The sequence below is a fragment of the Mirounga leonina genome, unplaced genomic scaffold (genome assembly GCF_011800145.1).
Source record: "Mirounga leonina isolate KUSES-001 unplaced genomic scaffold, KU_Mleo_1.0 Mir_100127, whole genome shotgun sequence".
Lineage (NCBI taxonomy): Eukaryota > Metazoa > Chordata > Mammalia > Carnivora > Phocidae > Mirounga > Mirounga leonina.
Genome location: NW_023269946.1, coordinates 11132 through 21479, shown reverse-complemented (window position 1 = coordinate 21479; position 10348 = coordinate 11132). Strand labels below are relative to the sequence as shown.

The window sequence follows — 10348 nt, the reverse complement described above, 5'->3', positions numbered from 1 at the left end:
AATGAAAGAGTAACAGATGTTCTGACGACCCGTCATTTCCATAATCAAAGTTTTGAAACTTCACACACAAAGAAAGAAGCTCAAACAAACGTCTCGGCCTGGCAACTCTGAGACGTCTGAACTGGACTAACAGGGACAGATGATGAGGTTGTGTGTGTTGGGTGAGCCTGGTGGCAAAGAAGAAGGTGCTCGGCCAGCTCTCCACCTGGGCCTCACCTGTCCTCAGCCAGGAACCTGCTCACGGCCCTCACCTGTCACAACTCTCACACGGGAGACCCACAGCCAGCCCTGGAGCCCGCCCTGCCCACACCCTCCTGCATAATGCACTCAGCTCTCCTCTGAGGCCCCTGTCAGCTTTACCCAGACCTGGAACTCCCCCATCTGCTGCAGAGCTCCAGGATTCCCCCTCTTCTTCCAAAATGACACTGGTCCAAAGGTAGAAGGCTACTTAATGAATGGTTCACACCTACTTTCCCCTTCTGTCGTATTTCTCTCCATTTACCTTCCTACCTGTGCAAACTGTAAGTAACATATCAATGGAATATGAACATGCTCTGAGATCGGATTCTTTCACTGCAACCTTCTGAGGACTCCTTGTATAATAAAATACCATATCCTATGACGGGGGGATTAAAACTATTATTTACAGAATAATTCAGCCCAAATCACCTCAATTTTAATGGCTCTTCATTAGGCAGAACAGTTTCTGTGGAAAAAGACTTTCCATAGAGGGGCGCCTGGGTGGCTCAGTCGTTAGGCGTCTGCCTTCGGCTCAGGTGATGATCTTGGGGTCCTGGGATCGAGCCCCGCATCAGGCTCCCTGTTCAGCGGGGAGCCTGCTTCTCCCTCTCCCACCCCATCCCCGCTTGTGTTCCCACTCCCTATCTCTCTCTCTGTCAAATAAATAAATAAAATGTTTAAAAAAAAAGACTTTCCATAGACATTACCTTCCAGCAATTTCATAAGGAGTCAACGGAAGCTCTGTGGGATAACCTGACGCACCTAGGCTCAGGCAAGCAGTTCCAGAACTCAGCCCAGTGCTCCTGACACCAGCATGCCTCCATCCAGAATTCCCAAACACTCTCCTTCTGACTCCACCACCAAAGAAACTACAGAGAAAATACAGCATGTCAAAATATCTAGAGGATACATTTAGAAAAACTAGAAACTCAGGCTCAACTTTTAAACAGTAAAAGCCTGCTTTGAATAATTTTGATTTTTCCCTTGACCCTAACCGTAACTCTTCTGATGAAAACACTAATCAATTATGAAACATCACCTTTGACAAATGACAAGACATCATCCGAATCTGTATCTGACGACAAAAAGCCACCTAACTCTAGATGCTGGCCGCTCAACCATATCCTAGGCCCAATTGAATAAACGCTATTAGATTGAGGAACAAAAGATAACTTAAAAACACACAAAGAGTAAACTTCACCTTCCCTTTCTAATAAAAGTTACTTCTAGGAAACAGATGATCAGAATATATTTTGTAAGCAATAAATGAACAGAGAAAATCGGATCCCCTGCAATGTTCTACCCGCAGGGAAAGTAACTCTTGAACCAAATGGAGAATGCTGAGAGCTACTTAAGTTTTACTTCGTAGCTCAACTAGAAAAAAGAGGAAAGCCCAGGAGGTTTGGGGTTAATCAGAAGTTTTACCTCCAGTCCTGACTTGAAGATGACATTGTGCCAAATGGACCTGCTGCTCTCTCTGAATGCTGACGTCCTGTGACAAGCAGCATCACTGACTCACATGCTGATGTTCAAAACTTCGGGTCTCATGGAGCCAGAGGGGAGAAGTGCTGTCAGGTGGGGATAAGTAGGACCTCCGACCTATGGCAAGCACACCTGCTTCGGTTTCTGGGAGAAGGGGAAACACATACTTGTTTTTTAAGTACTAATTATCTTCATTCTAAAGTAGACCAATGACTTTGACATTTTTGGAAACGCGAAATGACTCTTCCAAATCAACAGCTCAACTCATCTGTTCCTCATGCAACTTGAGTAGGGTCTAGTTTACTCCAGCCTCCAGGCCCCCACCTGGAGGACCCTCCCGCACAATCCTGACAGCCCATTACCACCATACCCGGGGAACATGGGGCACAATGCTAAGTTGGAGGACGGCTCTGGGGCTTGTTACCGCCACACCTGTGCCTGGGGGAACAGGGGACACCCTGCTGAACTCGGGGTGCTACTCAAGGTCCATTACCTGCACTCTGCCAGGGGACAGGGGGCACCCCACTGAACTTGGGGACTGTGTGCGGTCCTTACGTGCACTCTTCCAGGGGAACACGGGAAACCCTGAAATGTCCGCAACCCATCCCAAAAAAGCTCGGGTGAGCGGAGCCCTGGAGTTCACGGGGCTGGGGGATACGGCCCGTTGAAGGACTTTCAACGATTAGGAAACTCATCTGAGTTCGCGGGATTAGCTCGCTCCCCGCCTCCTTCGAGGACCCAACTCCCACCCGAGGTGCACCCTACCCCCGGGACCCCACCCCGGCCCACAGCGTGGTCTCACCCAGCCGGGAACTCTACAGGTGAACTCTCTGGGAGCTGGCCTTCTGCCCCACCTCTGCATCCGGGGCCGCTCCGGGTCCTCCCTCAGAGAGGTAACTCCACCCCCACGCGGTGATTGGTCGGGGAGGGTGGTGCCCCGAGCCCATTGGATGCCGCGCCTGCCTCTACCGGCCAACCCGCCCTCAGGCCCGCGGCTCCCTATGACGGCAGGTGGTCCAGGAGGCCCGTCCTCACGCCAACACCTGGCTTGGCGGCGCAGGCGTGGGCGGGGGCTATGGGAGGGGTCCGCCCCCCCCACACACACACACCCGGCCCATTCCGCGGCCGCCTCTGGCTGCAGACCACCCCCAGAGCCCTGCCCCTTCCCTTCCTGCACCAACCCCTGCCTGCAGAGCTGTTCCCGGCTCCCGGCAAGATCAGCTGCGCTCGGACCTTCTGAGGCTTTGGGCTTTAGGAAATGCAATGGTTTCACGCATTTCCAAGGCAGTTTTAAACCCAAAAACTAATGCTCTAAACGTGAAGAGCTTCACCTTCTGGTCTCACCCATGGACTGGATAGTGCTTCTTGGACCTTCAAAGCATCCTTGTAGGATGAGCCCGTTTATGCTGGAATATATATACATATGCTTGGTTCTGCAGGGAAGCTCCAGGATGAAGAACAGCCGCCCTTCTCTGCTGTTGGAGTTGTGAACGAGGAACATTTATTTTTCACTTAAAAAGAAAACATATTGTTATTCTCGACACTGAATGAACAAACCCTTTTAAACACTTTAGAGAAAAAGGAAGAGAGTTTTATTCAAACCCAAGTCAGGACAGCTGCCTGGGAGACACAATCTTCACAAAAAAGGGAGTGCTCCGGGGAAGGAACATTTGAGGCAGGTTTATATATTTGTTCTGTGTTGATTTACATACAGAGTTACATATCATCATGAGGAAGAACATTCAAGAAAGTGACAGACTTTCTCTTATGTTTTCAGTTTGTACAAGTTGGTATGACTCTAATCTTATGGAAGCCAGAGAGGTTCTTTTGTTTTTCTTATCTTTATGTTTGCAATGGCATTTTGGGGTTATCTTTTTCTTCTCAAACCAGATGTACAATATGTGCTTGGGACAGAAATAGGACCCATACTCTGAGGCTTGGCCCAGTCATTTTGACCTTGGTAAAATGTTAAAGGATAGCTTCTCTGGGAGCCCAGGATCCAGGCCCACGGATGGTAAAAGATAAAAATTTCCATTATCATTAGAATTGCTACTAAAGGGAGGAACTTGAGACAAAAGTACCTTTAACAATAGTGCCAAAAAATCAAAATGATGCCTAGAGAAGTTCACCTGTCCCACGGTCAACACAGGTAACAGAGGTGTTCACAGATGCTGGGCTCCTCCCCTTCTCCTGCCCAAATCTCTGAAGCACACAGATAATTTAAAGTCAGAATTTTAGAACTCCTAGACATCTCAGAGATGTCTGGCACCATTCCCTTGGACTATAGAATAAAAAAGAGTAGCTCATTTTCACAACACTAATGGAAACATGAAGTGCCCCTAAAGCTTGCATACACTGTCTCAGTTCTTTCCTTGCAGATTTTGACTAATGTTAAGTCATAGTCATACCATATAAACACTACGATGGTTGGGAAGTAAGTAATCATAGCTAAGGGACTATTTTAGCAATGTTTATAAGCACTGTCTCACTTTGTAGAAGAGGCTGAGCTGAGTGTTTTTAAATACTATTTCAGACCTGTCTTACAGCACACTCTGAACATACTAGAGCCTGAATCAATTAAAAAAAAGATAGTTCTTTCAGTAACTTGAAGATCTCAAGCAGATTATAATGTCTCTATTCCTAGAGATCTTGGAATATCTTACTCAAAGGTCCTCCACTGATCATGATGGGCATAGTTTAAAAGGCCGGCTGAATTCATTCCAGTTGGCCACACAACAAGAAAATCCTGGTACTTGATATGTTTCCAGATGGAGAAGACCAGAGATAACAGGGAAAGAGTTCCGTGTATGGAATAACAAGGGATTTGGAGTCAGTTTGGAGATCCCACTTAGGTCTCTGACACTAAAATCCTCCGTGACTCGTATCGTCTCTGAGCCCCCGTCTAACCATCTAGAAAATGTGACTAAAAATACCTACATCATAGTTTAGAAGTTTAAGAGGGAGAATTCCACAAAGAGCAGTGTGATGGAGCTCAAGGGCAGGTGCTCAGAAACCATAATTACTATTTGGATCTGTTTCTTTTCCAGAAAAAAGGACACATGTTGAAACCATATTTCTGATAGATGACTCACAAGATGATTTTCAAACCTTAAGGAAGGTCAAGAAGCTGCTATTGTGTCATGTTTCACTCAGAAATCATCTTGTTGGACTGGTGAGGACAATACAATAGCACCATCGTCACTAGGAGTGGGGAGCTTCCCATTTCCATATGGCTATGTTGTCCCCCTTAGCTCAGGGCTACCAGAAAGGGCAGCTGGGGGCGACCACATGCCAAGGCTGCCAGGTGTGGCTGAGGCAGGCAGAACTCGGACTTAAGGCTCAACTCCTGTCTACCTTACTTATAGTGCTCTTCACGGATAGAATGCCATTGTCTGTGAGCTCTGATGTAGGAAAGATCGAGACTTTCCATTGTGATTCCCTCTCTGACCCTTAGGATATGTAGCAAATTTACATTTAAGTTTTAAGCATTGAGGGACTTCCTGCTTTTCTTTTCATTATGACTATGGCTCGATTCCCTGTAGTCTAAGAATATAACCTAGTTAATTTCAGGCTTTTAAAATGTGTAGACTTGATTCATGGCCCAACATATCGTCTATTTGGATAAATATTCTAGCACCACTTGAAAATAATGTATTCTGCACTTACTCTGTAATGTTCCATATATGTCAATTAGGTCACATGTCTTACCAATGTTTTATCTGCTTTTTCTATCAGATATTGAGAAAGGTATATTAAAATCTTCAAGCAATGCTACTCTGGTCAACATTCCATTGGAGAATCTCCCAAGTGTTATAAGCCAAGAGAAACAAAAAGAATAAGAAGCGAGGAGATCATTGTGACTATTTACAGATAATATGATGGTGTACATAGAAAATCCAAAGTATTCTATAAATACACTATTAGAATTAAAAATGGAAAACTTGCAAATCTTAGAACCAAGGAAGCAATCCAGAAAGCAGCCAGGGGGAACAGATTTCTTATGTACGGAGGGAGGAACATCAGAATAACGTCAGAACTGTCCATAGGGACTTTGCAGGCGAAAAAGAGCTGGAAAGACATATTCACAGTACTAAATGAGAACATGCAGCCAAGGATACATAACCAGGGAAATGTTGCAAAAGAAAACCAAACCTGGGGGCATCACAATGCCTGACGTCAATCTATATTACAAATCTGTGACGGGATGGTATTGGCACAAAAACACATAGATCAATGGAACAGAATAAAGACCCCAGAAATGGACCCTCAACTCTATGGTCCACCAATCTTTGACAGATCAGGAATGAATGTCCAATGGAAAAAAGACAGTCTCTCCAATAAATGGTGCTGGGAAAATTGGACAGCCACATGCAGAAGATTGAAACTCGACCATTCTCTAACATCATGGACAAAGATAAACTCAAAATGGATAAAAGACCTCAATGTGAGACAGGAATCCATCAAAATCCTAGAGGAGAACAGAGGCAGTCACCTCTTTGACATCGGCCACAGCAACTTCTTTCAAGACATGTCTGTAAAGGCAAGGGAAACAAAGGCAAAAATGAACTTTTGGGACTTCACCAAGATAAAAAGCTTCTGCACAGCAAACGAAACAGTCAACAAAACCAAGAGGCAACCCATGGAATGGGAGAAGATATTTGCAAATGACATTACAGATGAAGGGCTGGTACCCAAGATCTAGAAAGAACTTCTCAAACTCAACACCTAAAAAATAATAATACTAATAATAATAACCCAGTCAAGAAATGGGCAGAAGACATGAACAGACATTTCTCCAAAAAAGACATAAAAATGACTAACATTTAACATCACTAGCCATCAGGGAAATTCAAATCAAAACCACAATGAGATACCACCTCACACCGGTCAGAATGGCTAAAATGAACAAGTCAGGAAATGACAGATGTTCTGAGGATGTGGAGAAAGGGGAACCCTCTTTACACTGTTGGTGGGAATGCAAGCTGGTACAGCCACTCTGGAAAACAGTATGGAGGTTCCTCAAGATGTTAAAAATAGAACTACCCTACTACCTGACAATTGCACTACCGGGTATTTACCCCAAAGACACAGACGTAGTGAAAAGAAGGGGCACCTGAACCCCAATGTTCATAGCAACAATGTCTGCAATAGCCAAACTGGGGAAGGAGCTCAGATGCCCTTCAACAGATGAATGGATAAAGATGTGGTCCATATATACAAGGGATTACTCAGCCATCAGAAAGGATAAATACCTACAATTTGCACTGACGTGGATGGAACTGGAGGGGATTATGCTAAGTGAAATAAGTCAAGCAGAGAAAGACAGTTACCATATGGTTTCACTCATATGTGGAACATAAGGAATAGCATGGAGGACCGTAGTGGAAGGGAAGGAAAACTGAATGGGAAGAAATCAGAGAGGGAGACAAACCATGAGAGACTCTGGACTCCGGGAACCTAACTGAGGGTTACAGAAGGGAGGAGGGTGGGGGGATGGGGTATCTGGGTGATAGGTATTAAGAAGGTCACATGTTGTGACGAGCACTGGGTGTTATATGCAAATAATGAGTCATTTAACAATACATCAAAAAATAAAGATGTACTATATGTTGGCTAATTGAGCATAATTAAATAAGTAAATAAATAAATATGCTTTCTACATGAAAAACAAATAATGGGTACAGAATTTCAGATTTGCAAATGAAATGTTCTCAAGATATGTATCACAGCAGTATAAATATACTTAACACTACTGGACTTTATACTGAAAATGTTAAAATGGCAAAATCAATGTTATGATTTTTTACAACTTTTTTCCCTTTTTTTATTATGTTAATCACCATACATTACATCATTTTTCCCTGCCTACTATCTTCTTTTTTCTTAACATATAATGTATTATTTGCTTCAGAGGTACAGGTCTGTGATTCAACAGTCTTACACAAGTCACAGTGCTCGCCATAGCACATACCCTCCCCAATGTCTATCACGCAGCCGCCCCATCCCTCCCACCCCCCACCACTCTAGCAACCCTCAGTTGGTTTCCTGAGATTAAGAATTACTCACATCAGTGAGATCATATGACAGATTTTTTACAACTTTTTAAAAGTACATTCTGTAGGATTCCATTTTTATAAAGATTTTATTAATTTATTTTAGAGAGAGAGTGTGTGGCACGGGAGTGGTAGGAGAGGCAGGAGGTGGAAAAGAGAATCGTGAGCCCACGCTGCCCTGAACACAGACCCTACATGGGGCTCCATCCCACACCATGAGATCACATCCTGAGCCAAAATCAAGAGTCAGCGGCTTAACGGACTGAGCCACCATCCATCTCCTTGGGCATTACTGCTGTTCCATTCCCTGCTCTCTCCACCACTGCTGTGCTGAACACTCCTGAAGACACATCTGTGAAAAACCAGGCCAGAGTTTCCGGGGGTGAGTCTGAGGCCAAGCACTGCCAGGTGATGGGTGCACGTGTGGCCTGGGATGGGTGCTGCTCACTGTTCTCCCAGACAGGGGTGCCCGTCACTCTTCTCTCCAGGGGACCTGCGGGGGACCCCCATGTCCTCAGGCACCTGAGGGCCACCCGGCCCAGGAATTCACCTTCTCTAGCAGAGGACAGATGGGGCTTCTTTCTCTGGCCAGGAATATGAACCCTGATCCTGGGAAAGGAGAGCTCTCCTGGACTCCTCACCCAGCCAGGCAGCTGTGGCCACGATGTATGTGATGGAGCCAGAGCGGCTGGGCCTTGGAGGGAATGAGTGCCTTAAACCAGCCTTGTGCAGGGCATGTGGGAGCAACAGCCCCTGCTTCCGGGGGAGCAGTGATGTGTGTGGAAGGAAGGAGGCTGGGGTGGAGCCTTCCAAGCCACACCACAGTCTCTCCCTTGGTCCTGAAACCAGCAGGAAGGGAGCTCCGAGAGCGGAGATGAGACTCCAGGAGGATTCCTATCCAGAGAAAGGGTGCCCTGAAGCAGCCAGCCCCACCGACCCGCAGACCATTTGCACAGGATCACCTCCCGCGCTTCCTTAGCAAGTTGTCCGTCTTCGTGTGTGGACAGTGACTGGCTGGTGCACTTCCAGAGGCAGACTAGAAACTTTTCAGTGCTTGCTCGTGGGTCAGAGGACCACCGCCCAAAGAAGCAGAGGATGTCCCTCTTCCTCCGGAGCTGGGGAAGGCAGCCACCGTCCTGGAGCAGGACCGGGTCCAGGAGTGTGTTCTTTCTGAAGCCCCCACTTTCAGTGGGCGTTGCTGTGCCTGAGAAAGGCCCACTGAGCCCCAGAGTCAGGAGCAGTGAGGGGCTGTCTCCAGCCCTGGCCCAGGATCACGACCCGAAACCATCCTGTCTTTGGGAGGACAGGTCTCCTTCAGGAGCCAGGGAGGGGACTGGCCCCTCTCCCCTCCCCAGGTCCAGGACGCCCGGGACCTGCAAGAGCTCTTCATCTGAGGAGGAGTCATGGAGAGCGTGTGTGTCTCATCAGCCCAGCAAGTGAAAGAACCAAACCCCAACGCTCAGGTTCTAACAGAAGCAGAATTTCAATGTACCATTTAGGGGCAGCCTCCTCCCTTCTTACGTGGCCTTAGGGGACCCCAGGGAAGGTCTTTGTTCTCCTTCCATCAGAGACAGGAGCTGGCGCCATGTCACGGGGTCCCCACCACATCCCCATTCCTGAGGAAGAGCCACACACAGGGGCCTGGTGTCTGGAGTGTGGTCGGCCACTGCTTCTGGGCTCCCAGCCAGGGGCCTGGGGGCTGCATGGAAGGGCTGGATTGCTTGTGGGGGAAGGGGTGCTCACTGCCAACACGGCTCACCATCCCCCACTGCACTCTGCAATCCAGGTTCTGTGCCCAGCACCCCACATGTTCCTGCCATGGGAGCAATCATTCAGCATTGCCCCATTGCACAGAGGAGGAGAGTGAGGCCCAGAGAGGGGAGGTACATGGCTCCAGTCCCAGGGCTGGTCAGCAGAGAAGCTGGAAGGCCAGCCCTCCTAAGCCCCTGCTAGCCCAGCCAGAGACTCCCTGAGCTGAAAGCAAGCCCTCCCCTGCCTGCCCAGCCACGCACTGGCCCCTGAGCTTCATGATGGCCTGTTCTTGGCCCTGAAGGTGTTGCTGGCCGACTAGGAGGGGGAGTCCAGCTCGGGAGACAGGCTGTAGATACAGGACAGAGTGACACGTCTGAGCTAATAGGAGCCACACTCTGGTCTCCCTCCCAGAGCCTGCCCGGGAGCTGAAATCTGGGTGCCCTAGGGGCCAGCACACAACAGGGTCTGCGCTGACCAGGGAGCCATGGCCCCCAGGGAGAGTCCACTCTGCCCTCTCCCCGCTCCTGTCTGGCCTCACCTCTCCTCACTGTGGGGCTGCAGGACCCGGAATCAAGCCCCATTGAGCTGGCTCTGCTCCACCTTGTAATGAGTTTGCAGCCCCCGGAACAACTGGATTTCCTGGGACTGGAGGGAGGACTGGCTGCAGACAGGGACTGGGCTGGGGAGGATGCGGGGCCTTGTGGAGGGTGAAGGATGGGGCAGGGGCCGAGTCCTGGGGCTGAAATCCCTGAATGCCCATGGGGTCCCTGATTACAGTAACGACCACCTTCACACTCGGGCATCCTGCTGGGGGGCCCCTC

The 10348-nt window shown here is 48.1% G+C and overlaps 1 long non-coding RNA gene across 1 annotated transcript; it reads right to left on the bottom strand.

Moving 5' to 3' along the window:
• Positions 1–1501: 1501 nt before the first annotated feature.
• LOC118020121 lies at positions 1502–5087 on the bottom strand. The gene is made up of 2 exons (XR_004682545.1): positions 3067–5087; positions 1502–1866 (listed from the first exon to the last, which is right to left on the bottom strand). It is a non-coding gene; the product is annotated as an uncharacterized LOC118020121 (long non-coding RNA).
• Between the last annotated feature and the right edge of the window lie 5261 nt (positions 5088–10348).